Source organism: Rhincodon typus, chromosome 17 (genome assembly GCF_021869965.1).
Source record: "Rhincodon typus isolate 14 chromosome 17, sRhiTyp1.1, whole genome shotgun sequence".
Taxonomy (NCBI): domain Eukaryota; kingdom Metazoa; phylum Chordata; class Chondrichthyes; order Orectolobiformes; family Rhincodontidae; genus Rhincodon; species Rhincodon typus.
The window spans coordinates 20,377,408-20,393,961 of record NC_063348.1 but is presented as its reverse complement, the minus strand read 5'-3'; the positions used below and the strand labels follow the sequence as shown (position 1 = coordinate 20,393,961).

The window sequence follows — 16,554 nt, the reverse complement described above, 5'->3', positions numbered from 1 at the left end:
CCAGTACACAGATTGAGACAAATACAAAGTTTTATTTGATTGCACTTTCGCAAACAATGAACAAAATATTTTTGTACAACAGTGATAAATTATGGGCTTTAATTTTCAACTGTCATCTGACTTTAACCTATTTTTCTGACCAACCAGTTCAGAGTTGTTGTTACCCACTTCTGAAGCAAGTGATACTTAAACCTGGACCTTCTGGGCCAGGGGTAGGGATACTACCTGAGATATTCATGGACTAAAATGATTTTTAAAAAGGAAGAAATGTGGACATAAAATGTCTGCAATAACCTGACCACAGATTGAAGCAATTCTGGGAAACCAGGATGAAGTTAATTAAAGCATCTGAACTGAAATTAATATTTTATCGAAAGGCATAAACAAGTCATTTGAGTCAGATGTCAAGAAATTCACATCTTCTGTTTTAATTTACATTTGTATGAGAAGTTGTTTATTCTGTACATGAATTACCTGCTAGAACTAATCCATCTTGAAAATTCAGTTGAGCCAGAATAAAGGAAACACAAAATCTGTTCCTACGATGCAGCTTGGCCTGCTGTGTTCATCCAGCTCTGCACCTTGTTGAAACACAAAATGAACCATGTTTTATCACTTCCTCGGCAGAGCAGCAGAAAAGTAAAGAAAATTGATTGGTAATAGCAAGGATTGGAAGATTCTCTTTCACTGTTATCTTCTCAACATTCCAAGTGCTACTACAAAACAAATTGAAATATGTTATTATCACTTCAGATTTGCATTTTAAAACAGAGGCAGATGAACTTTGGTCATCTCAGTGAAGGTTTTTTTTAAAAAGTCAGAATGTTATTTGGAATAATACACCATTTCTAAGAGGCAAGTGACTTCAGTTAAGTTCCTTGATGGACACCTGTGGTGTTAATGGATGTAATGTTCAAACTACTAGTTTATGTCAGGCAGAGAAAAGAGATCAGGGCCGTTAGATTTATTTTGACTTCAGAACAGTAGGTTTAAACAGCAGATACATGAGAGCTAGTCAACATAGCAGAAAGGGTTTAGTTTGTGAAGCTTCTAAGTTCAGAGAGATTACATAAAAAGTCTTCAAGTTGTTAGAACTGAAAATGGTTAGGCCGTTAGAATTGATAAAGGCTCATGGCAGTGGACACAGAAAGATTTCATAAAATTCAGCAATTTAAAGAAGAACTGAGAACAGCCATGCAAGTCAGAAATTACAGAGCTGAAATTGAGGTGATAGTTTTCTGGGATTGAGTATCTGTAAGGGTAAGATAAGAATCAAAATAGCGTGAGGAAACAGGATGAAACTTTACTTTGCTGCTTATGTTAAAATCTATCTAAACTGTCATAAATAAAAAGCTTTGTCTGTTAGTTTCTTCTTTCGTATAATTAATTTGGGGTCTTTTGTTGAAGGATATTTGCCATCTTGTGTATATGCGTTCAGCAACTAACCAGCATGGTAACTACAAAAATTTAATATTAGGACAGGTTTCCTTCTGGGATCTGACTTGCCTAGTATTACTATAAACTAGAATCAAAGCAGGAGAAACATCCATCCTCCAAGAACTCAAGGAGATCTACAGATTTTGCTGATGCTGAGGATGTGAGATATCGTGTAAACAGCCATGATCTCAATTTCAACACCAAGGAGTCTAATAAGTTATTACATTGCAGAGCCTTTATCTTGCCATTGTTGGGGGGGCCGTTGTTTGGTGTCAAACCCCCTTGATAATTAAAATTGAAACACAAGACGCCATTCTGTTATGGTGGGAGTAGAGGTCCCCTTCTAATAATTAAACCTGAAAGATCCAGAGAAGTTCACCCTCACCTCACCTAATCTGTTAAACTTTTACAAAGAAGGGGATGTTAAATGAAAGAAAATCCCTGATATTCACTTGACAAGTCATAAGTAACTATTTATTTATTTAACCCTAACAGTGAACAAATTAACAGAACTGCTAACAAACTGGACAATTACCCCCAACTCCTAACTATTCCCTAACTGAAGAAAATTCTACTAGTATTCTATTCCAATAAATACAAGTCCCACTTATATAACACAAGGAGTAAAAAAAAATTAAAACTTAGTCTGTCAAAGTCCACACAGAATGTGTTTTCCAGGATACTCCGTCTTCTCTACTGCCTCTCCATTCATAAATGCCTTTCTTCTGCTGTTCCCAAGTCATAAACGCTTTTCTTCCACTGTCAGTGATGTTTTCACTGTGACAACTCTTAACTAGAAGTACCGTGGTACCTTTTATGGATAAGATGGTATTTTCTTAGACAGCTTAGCGATTTCTTTCGAGAGCTAGGTACTTATTTCTCAGATGGTAGTTCACTCCCACACTGATTTTCAAAAACCCTCTCCTTATATACCTTGGATGACATATAAATTTTCTTACAATTGCAGTGGTCCGAGATTGTCAAAATCATCAGATTTAAATTCAATTGGCTTTCAATTGTTAAGTGCTTGGTTTAAATTAATTGGCTGATTCCAGCTATTTGCTAAAATATCAAAACAAGCCTAAGATTTCCAATCACGCAGACAATTGATACATATTTCCATTTCAGTACTGTGTGTACCTATTCAGCTGTTTACAGACACATTTTTATTTAAATCTCCAAGCTTACAAAAGCACATCACCTCTTAAAGGGAAGACTCACTCTTCCCCCCTTATAATTTTTATGAACAAATTCTAGCTTCCTGCCTTCCAATTCACAATTACTCTACACAACTTCATGACACTATTGTACTAGATACCTCCCCTTATTAAACTGCATACTTGTATTTGATGTTAGAACATAGAACATAGAACAGTTCAGCACAGTACAGGCCCTTCGTCCCACGATGTTGTGCCGACCTATTATCCTACTCTAAGATCAAACTACCCTGTATACCTTACATTTTACTATCATCCATGTGCCTATCCAATGTTGCATTTTATTACTTTTCTCCCAGAAGTTAGTAAGAAAGAAAATTTCTCTTCCTTTCAATCAAATAAATCTCATAATTAGCTCCTATAATTTTGACCAGTACTGTGTTTCAATTAAAATGTGATATAGCTGAAAGCAAAAAAAAGTAAAACAAGTCTTTGCTGCAGTCAATCAAGTGTTGTGAAATAGAGGGAAGCTGATTCACCCCTCCTCACCTGGTCACTCGGTTCAATTCCAGTCTCCAAAGTGAATTGTCAATATCTAATAAAAACCAAAAGAACTGCAAATGCTGTAAATCAGGAACAAAAACAAAGTTGCTGGAAAAGCTCAGCAGGTCTGGCAGCATCTGAGGAAGGGTTCACTGGACCCGAAACGTTAACTGTCTTCTCCTCCACAGATGCTGCCAGACCTGCTGAGCTTTTCCAGGAACTTTTTTTTTGTTGTTGTTGTTGTCAATATCTAATGTTCATTGTGCCATATAACCCATTTATTTAGATAGTTTCCCTCTGTACCTAAAATGTATTTTGTTGTTAACTACAGAACAAATGATTACCACTTCTTATTTTGCTTCCTTTGCAGACTTTTTTTTTTGCTTTTTCATTCATCTATTTATTTTCTTCTCTGTAACATAAGAGTTTACAACACAGAAACCTGGGTCCCAATCAAAGTATCAGCCAGACTGTGCAAAGAAACACATTATTTTTCACATTTTCTGCAAAGACTTAGAACAACCAACATCACAATTCCTGTCAGGACTTGATAGCCAGTAGATTTTATGAAATCTTTAGTCTTATTTATTCAGGATAGCAAGGAATGTAGAGCAAAGACAGGAGTGGAAGCAAAGATCCACCATGGTTTAATAGAATAGTGAAATAGGTTGGGGGCTGAAAATCTAGCAATGTTCCTGTGTTTATCAGCAATCTGAAAGAATTCCACCAAAATCATGAATAGAAGAGACTCCTCCAAAGGTTTGACATGAAGTATGGTGTTAGGAAGGCTATAATTTGTAGAAACTCAACTGTTCTTCACGAAGTATAATCCAAGCTGCTCTCACATTCCCCCAACTCTTTACTCTTTACTGACAACATTGGATGCCTGATTACAAGTTGTCAGACTATCCCCTTAGCTGAAATGGTTTACCATTCAGAAAACAACAATAACAAAAACAAATAGAAATGGAACACAAATAAAAAGTGCAACTGTCATATGAATTGGTTTAGAGCTGAAAAATTTGGTCAACCAAAGGAGTTGCTTGGCTGATTACAGCCATGATGTCATAGGATCTTAATCACAAATTACTGTCAATCTTTGGGTGACTGTCTCACCTGTCAATTTGTTTCTGAATATTTATATGTGACCCCAATGCATAATTAGAATTGGATTCAAAACATTCACTTGGAACCTATTTAATAAAACTCATACAATAAAAGTAGATATCTGGGAACAATTAAGTGTATATAAATATATAAACATTCAAATAATGAAGGAGAGGACAATGATGACACAGCAATACAGTGCATTGCTATGATATCAGAAGACTGATAAATTATAATCCACAACAGGGAAGTTTTGGCATCGTTGATTTTCCATTGTTTTGCAGGGAGCAACCATCACATACTAGTCCTATTTTTTTATTTGCAATATTCATTTTCCTATCTAGATATTCTAATTTCCTATAAAATTGCTTCCTAACTATCATATGCGCACGTGATGCCAACCAGTTCCAGGCTGTGTTTGGCTAATAGCTGCCACCATCCTCTTTTACGAGCTGCATCTACAAGGCCAACTAGTTCTAAAGTGTTCGAGGAAATTTACAACAAAAACAGAAATTGCTGAAGAAATTCAGCAGGCCCGGCAGCGCCTGTGAAGAGAGAGCAAAATTAACATTTTGGCTCGAGTGACCCTTCAGAACTGATTGTAGCAAGAAAAAAGTTAGTATATGAACTGAAGATTGGGCGGAGGGTGAGGAGGACAAGTAAACAATAGGTTGAGGTGGAGTCAAGCAAGAGAGAACAACAGTTGGACAGACAAAGCAATGGGTAACAATCGGACTGGGAGAATCAATAACTGCTAATGGGCACCATTGGTAGACACAATGGGTTGGTTGTGGTAGCAGCCATGCAATAACAAGGCCTGGTGTGTGGGGTTGGGATAAGGACATGGGAGAAGGTGCTCAGGCCCTACAATTATTGAACTCAATATTAAGTCCTGAAGGTTGTAGGGTTCCCAAACCATTTCTGCCATCTCCAGCAGAATCCCATCACCAAACACCTAGCCCCCTCCCATCCCTTGTCAGATTTCCAGAGAAACCATTCCCTCCAGGACACCTTGGTCCACTCCTCCTCTACTCCCAACACCTCCCTACACCCTGAAAGCAGCTTCTCATGTAATTGCAGAAGATTTAACGCCTGCCTGTTTACTTTCTCCCTCCTCAATATCCAAGATCCCAGACACAACTTCCAGGTAAGCAATGATTTTCCTGCACTTCAATCAATCCTGACTACTGTATTCACTCTTCACAATGTGGCCTCCTCTACACCAACACACCGAAATGCAGTCTGGGTGACCACTTTTCAGAACACCCACGTTCTGTCTGCAAAAATTATCTACCATTTCAACACAGCACACTGTGATCAGCATCCACAGTTTTGTTTTTTTTTTTGAAGAATTTTACCAGATGGTTGAAGGGGAACAGGCTCTTATTATAAACAAGATGAAGTTTATTGCAATGATAGCAGTCAGGTACAATATAGACTTTAGGCAGAATTTTCTCTGTCCTGAGGTAGAGAGAATGAAAAAATCACATTGCTGACTTTGAAAAAGATATCTCCAATGATGCCATCATGGTGACTTATGAAACTTGCCATTGAGCATATTTTCTAATCATCAGAGATGTTACTGCATACCCCTGGAGCAGGTGGGACTTGATCCTGGGCCTTCTGGCTCAGAGGTAGAGGTGCTACCACAGTGCCAAAAGAGCTCACCATTGAGCAATGACTACTTTAACAATATTCACTTGCATCTCATTAAAGCCCCAATTTATTTAAATGTTATTTCCAATCTCCTATCTTTCACCAGGAAACAATTTGATATAAATCAGAGTAGCTACCTGGCAGCTGCAGATAACCAAATGTTTACTTTAAACATCACACAACTGCTTCTTCACAATGAATTCCCCACATGCTCTTCAGTTTGTATTCTCTTTGGTCCATTAGTGATGCAAGTTGACATCGGCAACTAACAGTTTCACCAAAATCATTGGGCCTGCTCTCAGGACAATTCATATAGCTCTTCAGCCCTTCAACATTTCCAGAGCTCCAGAAGGTGAAGAGTCAACAGGTCACAGTAATTCCTACTTTTACACAGCAAGGATGCGGGGCCAATGAGGACATGGGAATTTCCAAAGTCCTTGACGCTGAAGGTAAAATAGCACATTAATAGTTTTATTGAGGGATTCAATGGAAATCATGGGGTTGCAAAGTCATAGAGGCCTCAGGGAAGTATGACATAAAAGGAAACATGAAGGATAGTGGGAGCCTGCCAGTCACTCACACAGAAACGAAGTTGGAACAGTGCTGTGTTGAATTGAAAGTCCACAATGCAATAAAAACATAAAATGGCTAACACTGTATGTAAAGTGAGCCAGATAACTTTTTATCCTTTAAGGGCAGAGTGAAGTTCTTGCAAATGCAATAATCATGCCTTCAGTGATTCAGTAATGCTACCATATGAAGCCTTCAGAATGATGTAGAACAAAGATACAATGTTTCTCATGCTTCCACTAGAGGCAGAGTGAAACAGAACATAGACCTCCTTAAGCTGAGGTTTCAATGACTGGTTCACTCCGGTCGAGCCTTGCGGTGCTGCCCAGAATGTGTGTGCAGCATTGTTGTGGCATTCTGCCCCTTTCACAGCTGGAGTGAATAAAGGAGTATGTCTTGGATGTAGATGAAACTGGGAAACAACAAAAACAGCAATCTTTTGAAGCTGAAAATGAGGCTGAAAATCAGGATGTTGACCAAGGGGACTACCCAAGAGAAAGACAGAGGAATGCATCATCAAACCCAAATACCAGAGATAATCAAAAGAAAACACACTTCCAGGACCAATAAGTTGGTTTCAAATTTGTATAATTGTTTAATATTCTTTTGACAATCTGGCAAACAGCCCTTGCTCGGTGCAAAGGACATATGGAGCTTGTTATGTTTTCAGTCCTTGAATGTTTTTTATTGCTGAATAAATATTTCATAATCTATGTAATTATATGCTTGATATCCTTCAGTGATCCTATTTTCAAATATCTATACATTACATGTTCTACTGACTATTAGCTAAAAAGCAGCAGTGATACAGTGCACTAACATCCCATGGTGCTAAGGTTAGGTAGCTCTTAAAGCTTCTATCAGGATGTCATATTAAGAGTTGTGCAGTGAAATCTCTCATTATATCCGGCAGGTTGAGAGGAGTTCCTGAGGAATTTCCTTTTGACTCTTTCATCATCAACAATATTTCAGTATTTCAGAGATTGTAGACTGTAACATTGCTCTGAAAGGATCAAGCATAATGTAGCACAGCACTGAGCCAGTAAGAGATGGAATTTTGTGCAGGTTTTTTTATCAGCTGACCATTTATCATTTGAGAGAGATTGGACATGTGAACTGCAATTCTCAGAGACAAAAGGAGAGATTAAGTGTGATGGAAGTGGGTGAAAGAGCAGGTAGTGGTGATGCATAAAAAGGAGAGGTGGTGACGTGTCCCTGGTGAGTAAGGATAAAGTGCAGAGGACTGAAAAGGTCCATGGTTTTGAACCATGGTGTAGTTGAGAGGGTATGATGCATGTAATTGTGAGAGTTGATGTCCAGGAACATTGGTGAGAAGTGTGTACATTGGCAGTGAGTGTGAGTTGTGGTGAGTGGGAGAAAAAAGTTAGTGATACTTACCCTTGTAGAAAATAGATGATCATTGACCTTCTTTTTGCACTTTTGGCATCCCACTTCACCTGGACACAGCACAAACCCAGGCTGTAATGAGTATCCAAATGGCTTGGCCTAGAGGTGTGGCCTTCTAAGGTGTTCAAATAGAAAAAGGACTACCCTCCTTTCCATTGCTCTGTCCATTAATGACTCCAAGTCCCTGACCACAATGCAAGGAATCAGCTTGCCTTTCCTCTAGGCTGCATCCTGAATGATAAAGTTCAAACACCAGAGTGTAAAGGGGTTTTTCTTGGATTATAGGGTCTGAAGTGCAGCTTCAAATACAGTGGCAGAGGTGTGTTTGTCATAGGGTTCTGGCACGGGCCAGCCCTTCCACTTCTCTGGCTGTACAATTCCTCAGGAAAAGCACCCAAGAATTTGGCTGAATAATCCATGACCTGAAGAGCAGAAGACTGCATAAAAAGTCATTCCAAACCATAGAAAATGGAATGCCTGAATCTCACTCAACAAAACACTTTCACTAGAAGTGGGAAATCTCTGTCTATTGTTACTAAGACAAGGGGGAGACCTAGGAGAACAGTCCATCCCTTTCAAGAGGCTAACATAAGAACATAAGAACTAGGAGCAGGAGTAGGCCATCTGGCCCCTCGAGCCTGCCCTGCCATTTAAGAAGATCATGGCTGATCTTTTTGAGACTCAGCTCCACTTACCCGTCCACTCACCATAACCCTTAATTCCTTTACTATTCAAAAATTTATCTAGCCGTGCCTTAAAAACATTCAGCGAGGTAGCTTCAACCGCTTCACTGGGCAGGGAATTCCACAGATTCACAACCCTTTGGGTGAAGAAGTTCCTCCTGACCTCAGTCCTACATCTGCTTCCCTTTATTTTGAGGCGATGCCCTCTAGTCCTAGTTTCACCTGCTAGCAGAAACAACCTCCCTGCCTCCACCTTATCTATTCCCTTCATAATCTTATATGTTTCTATAAGATCTCCCCTCATTCTTCTGAATTCCAATGAGTATAATCCCAGTCTACACAATCTCTCCTCATATTCCAACCCTCTCAACTCTGGAATCAACCGAGTGAATCTCCTCTGCACCCCCTCCAGTGCTAGTATATCTCTTCTCAAGGAGACCAAAACTGCACACAGTACTCCAGGTGTGGCCTCACCAGGACCCTGTACAGCTGCAGCATAGCCTCCCTGTTTTTAAACTCCATCCCTTGAGCAATGGCAGACAAAATTCCATTTGCCTTTTTAATTACCTGCTGCACCTGCAATCCTACTTTTAGCGATTCATGCACAAGGACACCCAAGTCCCTCTGCACAGCAGCGTGCTGCAATTTTTTACCATTTAAAACATAGTCCATTTAGCTGTTATTCCTACCAAAATGGATGACCTCACACTTATCAACATTGTACTCCATCTGCCAGACCTTTGCCCACTCACTTAGACTATCTATATCCCTCTGCAGACTTTCAGTGTCTTCTGCACACTTTGCTCTATCATTCACCTTAGTGTCATCTGCAAATTTTGACACACCACACTTAGTCCCCAACTCCAAATCATCTATGTAATATGTCTATCTTTACCTACTCACATCCTTATGATACAATTAGATTGGCTGGAGGTAAATGTGGTCTTTAGCGTTAACACTTTCAGAACAATTATTTTACACTATGCACACTACTCAGCATAATTGAAACATGATTATATGAAGAAGTTGAAGTGGAGAATAGCAGAAAATGTTTTCTACAAGAATGTAAAGGGGAGACTTGATCAAATAAAGGGAAAGGTGTGAAAGTGAACATACCTTCATTAATGACAACGTTTAAACCAAATAATTTGCCATTTTATGTATCTGTGGCAAAAAATGATAATATTTGTAATGCATTAGAAATCACATCATATAATAAAAATGTCTAGAAAGTATAAATTTTAAACCATGGGTAATGTTATGGAAGACTTTGATAGATGGAGCTGAATAATTCATTATTTTGTTGACCATAAAGTTCACAAAAACATACCAGACAGTTAAAACACTATTTCTCAATCAAAGGCAGTGACAGCGGGAAACCACAATTATGTTTCTGTAGTGAAATCTGTGAAAATTTCCCAACTTTGCCCCCTGATTCATACTTCATTCTCATTCCTGATTTCTACTTGATGATCCTCCGGGCCATTGAATGGTAGTGGAGTGAACTCCATATTAGATATTGGTTTTGTGAGATCAAGAATTCCTGTCCTGTGTGCTGTACGGTTCAAGTCGCTGTGACAACAACAACCTAAAGTTGTGATCAAGGATAAATTGCAATAGGGAAAGATTACATGTGGGAGATGGGAGTAACACAGAAGGCAACACCTTTGTGAACTGGAAACGAGGAGAAAGAGAACTTAGTGCTAATGTGTACTATGGATCAAATAGAAGCAACAAAATCAAGGGAGAATAGGAGAACAGAGTTAGCATGAAGGCAAGTGGGAGAGGCAGCCAAGGGAGTTAAGGAAGGAGAAGGATGCTAATCTGAACATTCAACAATGTGATTTTCAAATAAGAAACACATGCAAATTCAGACAGCAGTAGGATAGTGCCACAATTATGAAGAATTTCTCTTGAAAACCTTATAGACAACTCCCTTTAATTCCTTATAGAATCCTTTGGTTTTTCAATGGCCTTGGCTGAACAATAATGTAACACTGTTAAAATCTCTTTAGATACGTTACTTGACACAAAACATAAAGTGAGTCATCTTGTGCAGAAAGAAACACATGCACTATAGAGAATTTCACTCTGAGTAGCAGAAGGTCAAACAAAGAAGGCATAATGATCTATTCTCTGGAGTTTCAGAACAATGCTTGTCTACATCTATTCATTAGAGGCTAGGCAAATCTCTATTTAATTTATAAATCCTGAATGGTACTGTTCAGATCAAGTAAATAAAAAAAAACTTACTTGAGCGTTTTAAGTGTTAGAAGTATCATTATGTTGGAATTACTTACTTTTTAAGGCCCTTTCAAGAAGAAGTGCTTGTTGCTAATGTTCTGGACCCCTGCTGCAGTTTTTTTCTCTTCTAAATTGCTGTCACCACCTAGATGTTTCAATGACCTTGTTGAGCAGTTATGTGCAATAGAGAATTTGAAAAGCAGAGTTGATATAAGAAAAACAGCAACAAACAGAAACAAAGCAAGAAGTCTGAGGATTCCCATTTATGTTTTTTTCTCTTTGTGCATCAGTTTCATTGCCTATAGCTTCCATTGCCCAAAGAACAGCATGTCTCTAACCTCCAACCAGGCAATGACAAAACAGGCAGGTTCAGACATCTAAAACAAAAGATTACATTGTTAAGAGTAAGTCTTGGCAGGATTTCTGAATGTTTGTGTTGGAGATACTCTGACCAAACCATAGGTTGACTCAGGAAACTTATTAGGGAGCTCAGTTTATTCACAGTGGGAGGCTGAGTATCACAGCTGAACAAGTTTAAGCAATGAAGAGCCAATGCAAAAATTTGGTCATTAAGTGAAATACAAAGTCCTTTAATGCTCATCTGTTGTGGATTGATCTCTTCTGGTTGAAGCCAATGGGATTTCCACATTAAACCCATAGACTACTGTAGAATAAATAGGCAAGAGCACACATATTATGAGCCTTTTCTTTAAAACACCAAATTGCAATTTTAATGTTAACTGAACTCAGTTGGTACAGTGGTCACCTCTGAGTAAGAAAGTTGTGGCTTTCCAAATTTGAAAGTGGTCTGACACTTAATTCTGAGGAATGTTCCATTTTCAGAGATGACAGCCTTTGAACGACATTTTAATCCAAAGCTCCATTTGCATATTCAACTGGACTTTACTTGCAGGCAAGCGGAGAGATATCCATGTGTCCTGGTCGACATCCTACCCTTAAAAAAAGCTACCATTAACAGCTCAACTGGTAATCATTGTTGCTGCATTTGTTCATATAACAACTGCCTTTTAAATTAATTAATCGCATGTCGAACATTAATGCATAATATTTGAAAAGGAGGCAATGAACGAAAACCTTGTCAGTCCTTTACTTGACTCCAGCCTTTTGTGCATTTATCATTCACCAATCAAAAGTGTTTAGTCCTCCACTGGAATGCTCTGCAAGAAGTACTTTACTTCTCTTTTCTTTTCCTTCAATAAGACTGTTGGAAATGCACCAATTTGCAGTTTTGACCACCAATCCTAATCTCTCTTTCTTTGATTCAGTGTCCACTTTCCTTTTGGGTTGATGAAACATCTTGGGTCATTTCCTGTTAAGCGTGCTATGTAACTGCAAGCAGTTGTTTCTTTCTTCTCCTATTTCAAGTAAATATGCATTTTTATAACAAAGGTTTAGAAGTGTGCAACCCAGCGTCCACTTATCAAAACAATATGAAAAGAGAAAATGTGGAAATTCCTTAAGAAAAGATAATCTTATTACATATAAGCTGAATATTGGTTCACTTCACTTTAACATTTATTCCTTCATAAAACCAGGCCACCTAAGGTCTCCATAACCTGAGGTGTACCATTTTACTACGTCCAGAGCCTATCACACACTTGTACAAACTCATAAACAGTGGCTTAGAATTGTTAAACAAATTTATTGGAGTTCGTTGAAAAAGTAACATGCACTGTGGATGCCCATGTTTGAGCTGGTAGATCTGTTCAGAAACTATTTTATTTACCAGGCTTTACATTAGTCACCCTTCTCAATACTGTAATGGACAGATGTAACCTTGACAGGTAGATTGGTAAGGATGAGCTGAATTAAATATTTCTCATGTTGTTTCTCTCAGCAGCTGTCTCCTGTCCTGTCTGAAAGCTTTACTTTGCAAACAGCTATTGTTTCTTTTCTTGTACTTTATATGAGAATTGGTGACAAATCCAGTATTTATTGCACATTCCCAATTGCCTTTTTATAGGTAGCTTTTTGAACTGTTGCAGTAATACTGTGCAGGTTTACCAAACCAAAAGAAGTTCCAGGCTCCAAAACAGTGAAGGAACACTAACATATTTCCAACTTTTGGGAATGTGACCTGGAGGGGAACTGTCATGTCATGACTTCCCTTGCATCTGTTGTTGTTGTCCATTTTCATGATAGAGGTCGCAGATTTGGAAATTACTTTCAAAGAAACCTTGGGGTGAATTGCTACAATGGATTGGTTAGATGTTAGACACTGCCATCAGTAGACAGAGTTTTAAGGTGATGGATGAGGTGCCAATCAAACAGCCTGCTTTGCCCCTGAATGGTGTTAAGTTTTTTTGAGCGTTATTGCAGTTGCTCTCATCCTGAGATTCTGTGTCTGTGTGGCTTGCTGAGCTACAAGAATCAGCTACATTGATGTGGATTTGGACTAGTATACATGCCAGGCTAAGGAAACATGGCAGATTTCTACCTTCAAGGCCACTAGTGAACCAGAAGGCTTTTCACAAAAACTGAGTCATTTCCATTTACACCTGCTTAAAAAATCCTACCACTGACGATGAACATTTCTACTGCAACTAACATAGTTCCTGGAATTTTAAGAATGCTACATGCTCCACTTAGAATAAAGTTACTTGTGACATATGGAACCGAGTATAATATCTCAAGTAATAAATAAAAGACTAAATAATAATTTTTGAGCAACAGATGCCTGTCTTGATTTTGGATACTTTCTCAAATTTCTTCCTGTGAAAAATTTCAATTTCTTGCAATCTCTTTAATTCAAATCATATCCACCACATGCATTTGCTTTGCTCTTGCCTAGTCCTGTATTCCCTGGAATTTAGAAATACAAGGGATGATTTAACTGAAATTTACGAAGTATTAAAGGCAACAGTTTGAGTGGATAGAGAGAACTTGAAAATTAAATCTTTCAGGTGCGAAATTTGGCAACACCCCTACGTGCAAAGAGTAGTGAAGACATTTGTGTTTAGATCATCCTGTCCAGGCACATATGGCACACCTTTGTGGCAGGTGGGATTTCAGCTAGGACCAGAGGTAGGGACACTCCCACTGCACCACAAGAGCTGTGCATGCTCTGAATGTTCTTCCACAAATGGCAATTGATGCTGTTAACTGTTAGTTTTAAAACTGAGTTTATTAGTTTTTATTAACCAAAGCTATTAAAATATATGGGGAAATTTAGGTATATAGAGTTTGGAGAGATTGACCACTCTGAGACCTAAAACTGAAACACCCAAAGAGGAGCACCTCACCCTACAATCTGTTAAAAAGGAATATGAAAAGTGATGTAACCTGCCTTTCAGCAACTTTTAGTGGTTAAGTAAAAGAAATCCCTGACACTCACTTTAAAATCAACAAGTAACAATTTAGTTATCTAACTTTAACAGTGAACAAATTATCTAAACAATTAACAAACTAAAAAACCCCTTCTAACTACTAACTATTCCTGAATAAAACAAGATTCTAATGGCACGCTGTTCCAATAAATACGAGTCCCACATATATAAATAAAAACAAACAAAGAATTTAGTCTCTCAAAATTACAGCCAGGTTACGTGTCTTCCGAAATGTTCTGTGTCTTCTCCATCGAATGTTCTGTCAGGATCACCTTGTCCATTGATTCTTCTGCCAGGAATATTAACTAGTTGTGGTGCAGGTACCTTTGATTTAGATGGTGCTTTCTCTAAAACTTAGAGAAGACTGTGAGAGCCAGCGATTCTCTCATAAGATCCGAGAGTTGTTAACCCTAGCAGATGGCAGTTCACTTTCCTGTCTTTGTCCAACTGCCCTCTACCTTTATACCCGTGATGACATATCAATTTCTTACAATAGGATTGGTCCTATGTTGTAAAAACCATCAGAATTAAATTTAATTGTTTTTTGGTATCTAAGTGCCTTTTTAAATTGATTGGCTAAATCTCAAACGTGCTGTCTTGATAATAAAACAAAACTGCAGCTTGGCCTGCTAATTGTGCGGCCTTTTGATATAAATGATACAATTCATGTGCTCTCTGTGCTCTTGAAAACTTTCAAGCTGCTCACAGATGTCCTTTTTAAACCTCTAAGCATGGAAAATGCATATCATCTTTAAAGGGACTACCCACTGCTTTTTCCGTAGCATTTTACAAGCACCAAATTCTAACTTCCTGCCTCCCAATCCATAAGTACTCTACTCAACTTCACAACAGGTTATGCTGCAGATCATTCAACCTTAGGCGGTTGTGGCCAATCTGCTTAACCGACAGCTCTTGCAATCCCAGCAGTGCCAGAACTCAGTAGTGGGCGTAGTTGGACTGCAGGAAGCTCGGGTTGAAGAGGGAATGGTCACTAGATGGTAAGTCCAGGATTTAGTTTGGCAAGAGATTGGGAGACTCGGAGTGGAGGCACAGACTTTGGAGGTTAGAAGGTGAGAGGTTAGTACCTCCAGTGGGAATATCCCCAAGCTGCATAGGGCTCCCACTGAATGAAATTCACCCCCATCATGATTTTTTAACATGGCCTTCCAACTCTTGCCTGCCTGCCCACACTAACCATATTATGGAATATGCACAATAATATTTAGGTCAGTTAGCTTATTAACAGTCTCCTATTGTTACCAATTGCCTATTAATGACGTCTTTCAAAAAAGAATTTTGATTTTGGCACCCAGAATCTTCTAGACACCATATTTAGAATTCCAGTTACCATTTAAGATTTTCAACAATAGTTGTCCTATACTGGCCTATATTTATTCTGTAGTAATTTGTACAAATTTTGTTTCCTTTACAAAATAGTGACAGTTAATACACTTAAATACATTTAATGGAGCAATACTCAATTCAGTATTATAATGTATTATTATTTTCTTTATGTAATCAACAATGTTAAATTGTTAAAGACAAACCTGCAAAATCATTGATGTATTTTTATTCAACTTTGAATGTGCTCCTTCTTAGCATTTGACCAAGTATCATCACATAATCTGTTCCCACAGCTTCTGAAGTTAAATTCTGGTTGATACTTAGCTCAGCGAGAAACCACTTTGCTGTCACTTTCTGTTCTGCAGCAATGATTTGGCAACTACTAACTCAGTGTACACATTTCATCCTTTGATATCGCTGTCCAATATATTATCAATTTTTGAACACATCTTTTTTAAACCTGTAAATCTGGGATTGCGGCTCAGTTTTGGTATTTTCCCAGACAGACAATCATTGCTGGCGCCTGGTGGCTTTTGATCGGTACCTGGTACTGAGTAAGGGTTACTGCTACCAATCTTCCACTGTCTTTGTTTCATCTTGGGCTTCTCTAATGATTAGTGGTCGGGGATGTACTACTATGGAGCATCTGCACTGTTCTTAGATAACAAGATTTATTGCGTGATAGCAATAAGTAAAACTACATTTGTTCAGGGTCAATTACCAGGATTTAGGAACTGGTACAGATACATCTGCTCCCTCCGAAAACTAGATTAACTCTCTTTGTCTCCAACCACAGACTTTTGTGCTATCAGTCGAATAATTGGAGCCAATATAGCATGAGCATTATTTCCTTCAGAACCATTACCGCTTACAACAAAAGTGAAGTCAAACTGGGCAGACTGCTGTTGAAAATCTCAAACATAAGTCGAAAGGAAATCCATGTACCAAAGAACATGTGTCCAAATCAGAGATAGTAGGAACTGCAGATGCTGGAGAATCCGAGACAACAAGGTGCAGAGCTGGATGAACACAGCAGGCCAAGCAGCGTCAGAGGAGCAG

At 38.5% G+C, this 16,554-nt stretch overlaps 1 long non-coding RNA gene across 2 annotated transcripts in view; it reads right to left on the bottom strand.

Annotated features, from left to right (window-relative positions):
* LOC125485241 overlaps positions 1-16,554 on the bottom strand; it is a 94,733-nt gene that overhangs the window by 48,759 nt on the left and 29,420 nt on the right. For both annotated transcript variants that reach the window (XR_007263979.1, XR_007263980.1), the window contains exon 2: positions 475-581. This is a non-coding gene — a long non-coding RNA (uncharacterized LOC125485241). The remainder of the gene's footprint in view (positions 1-474; positions 582-16,554) is intronic.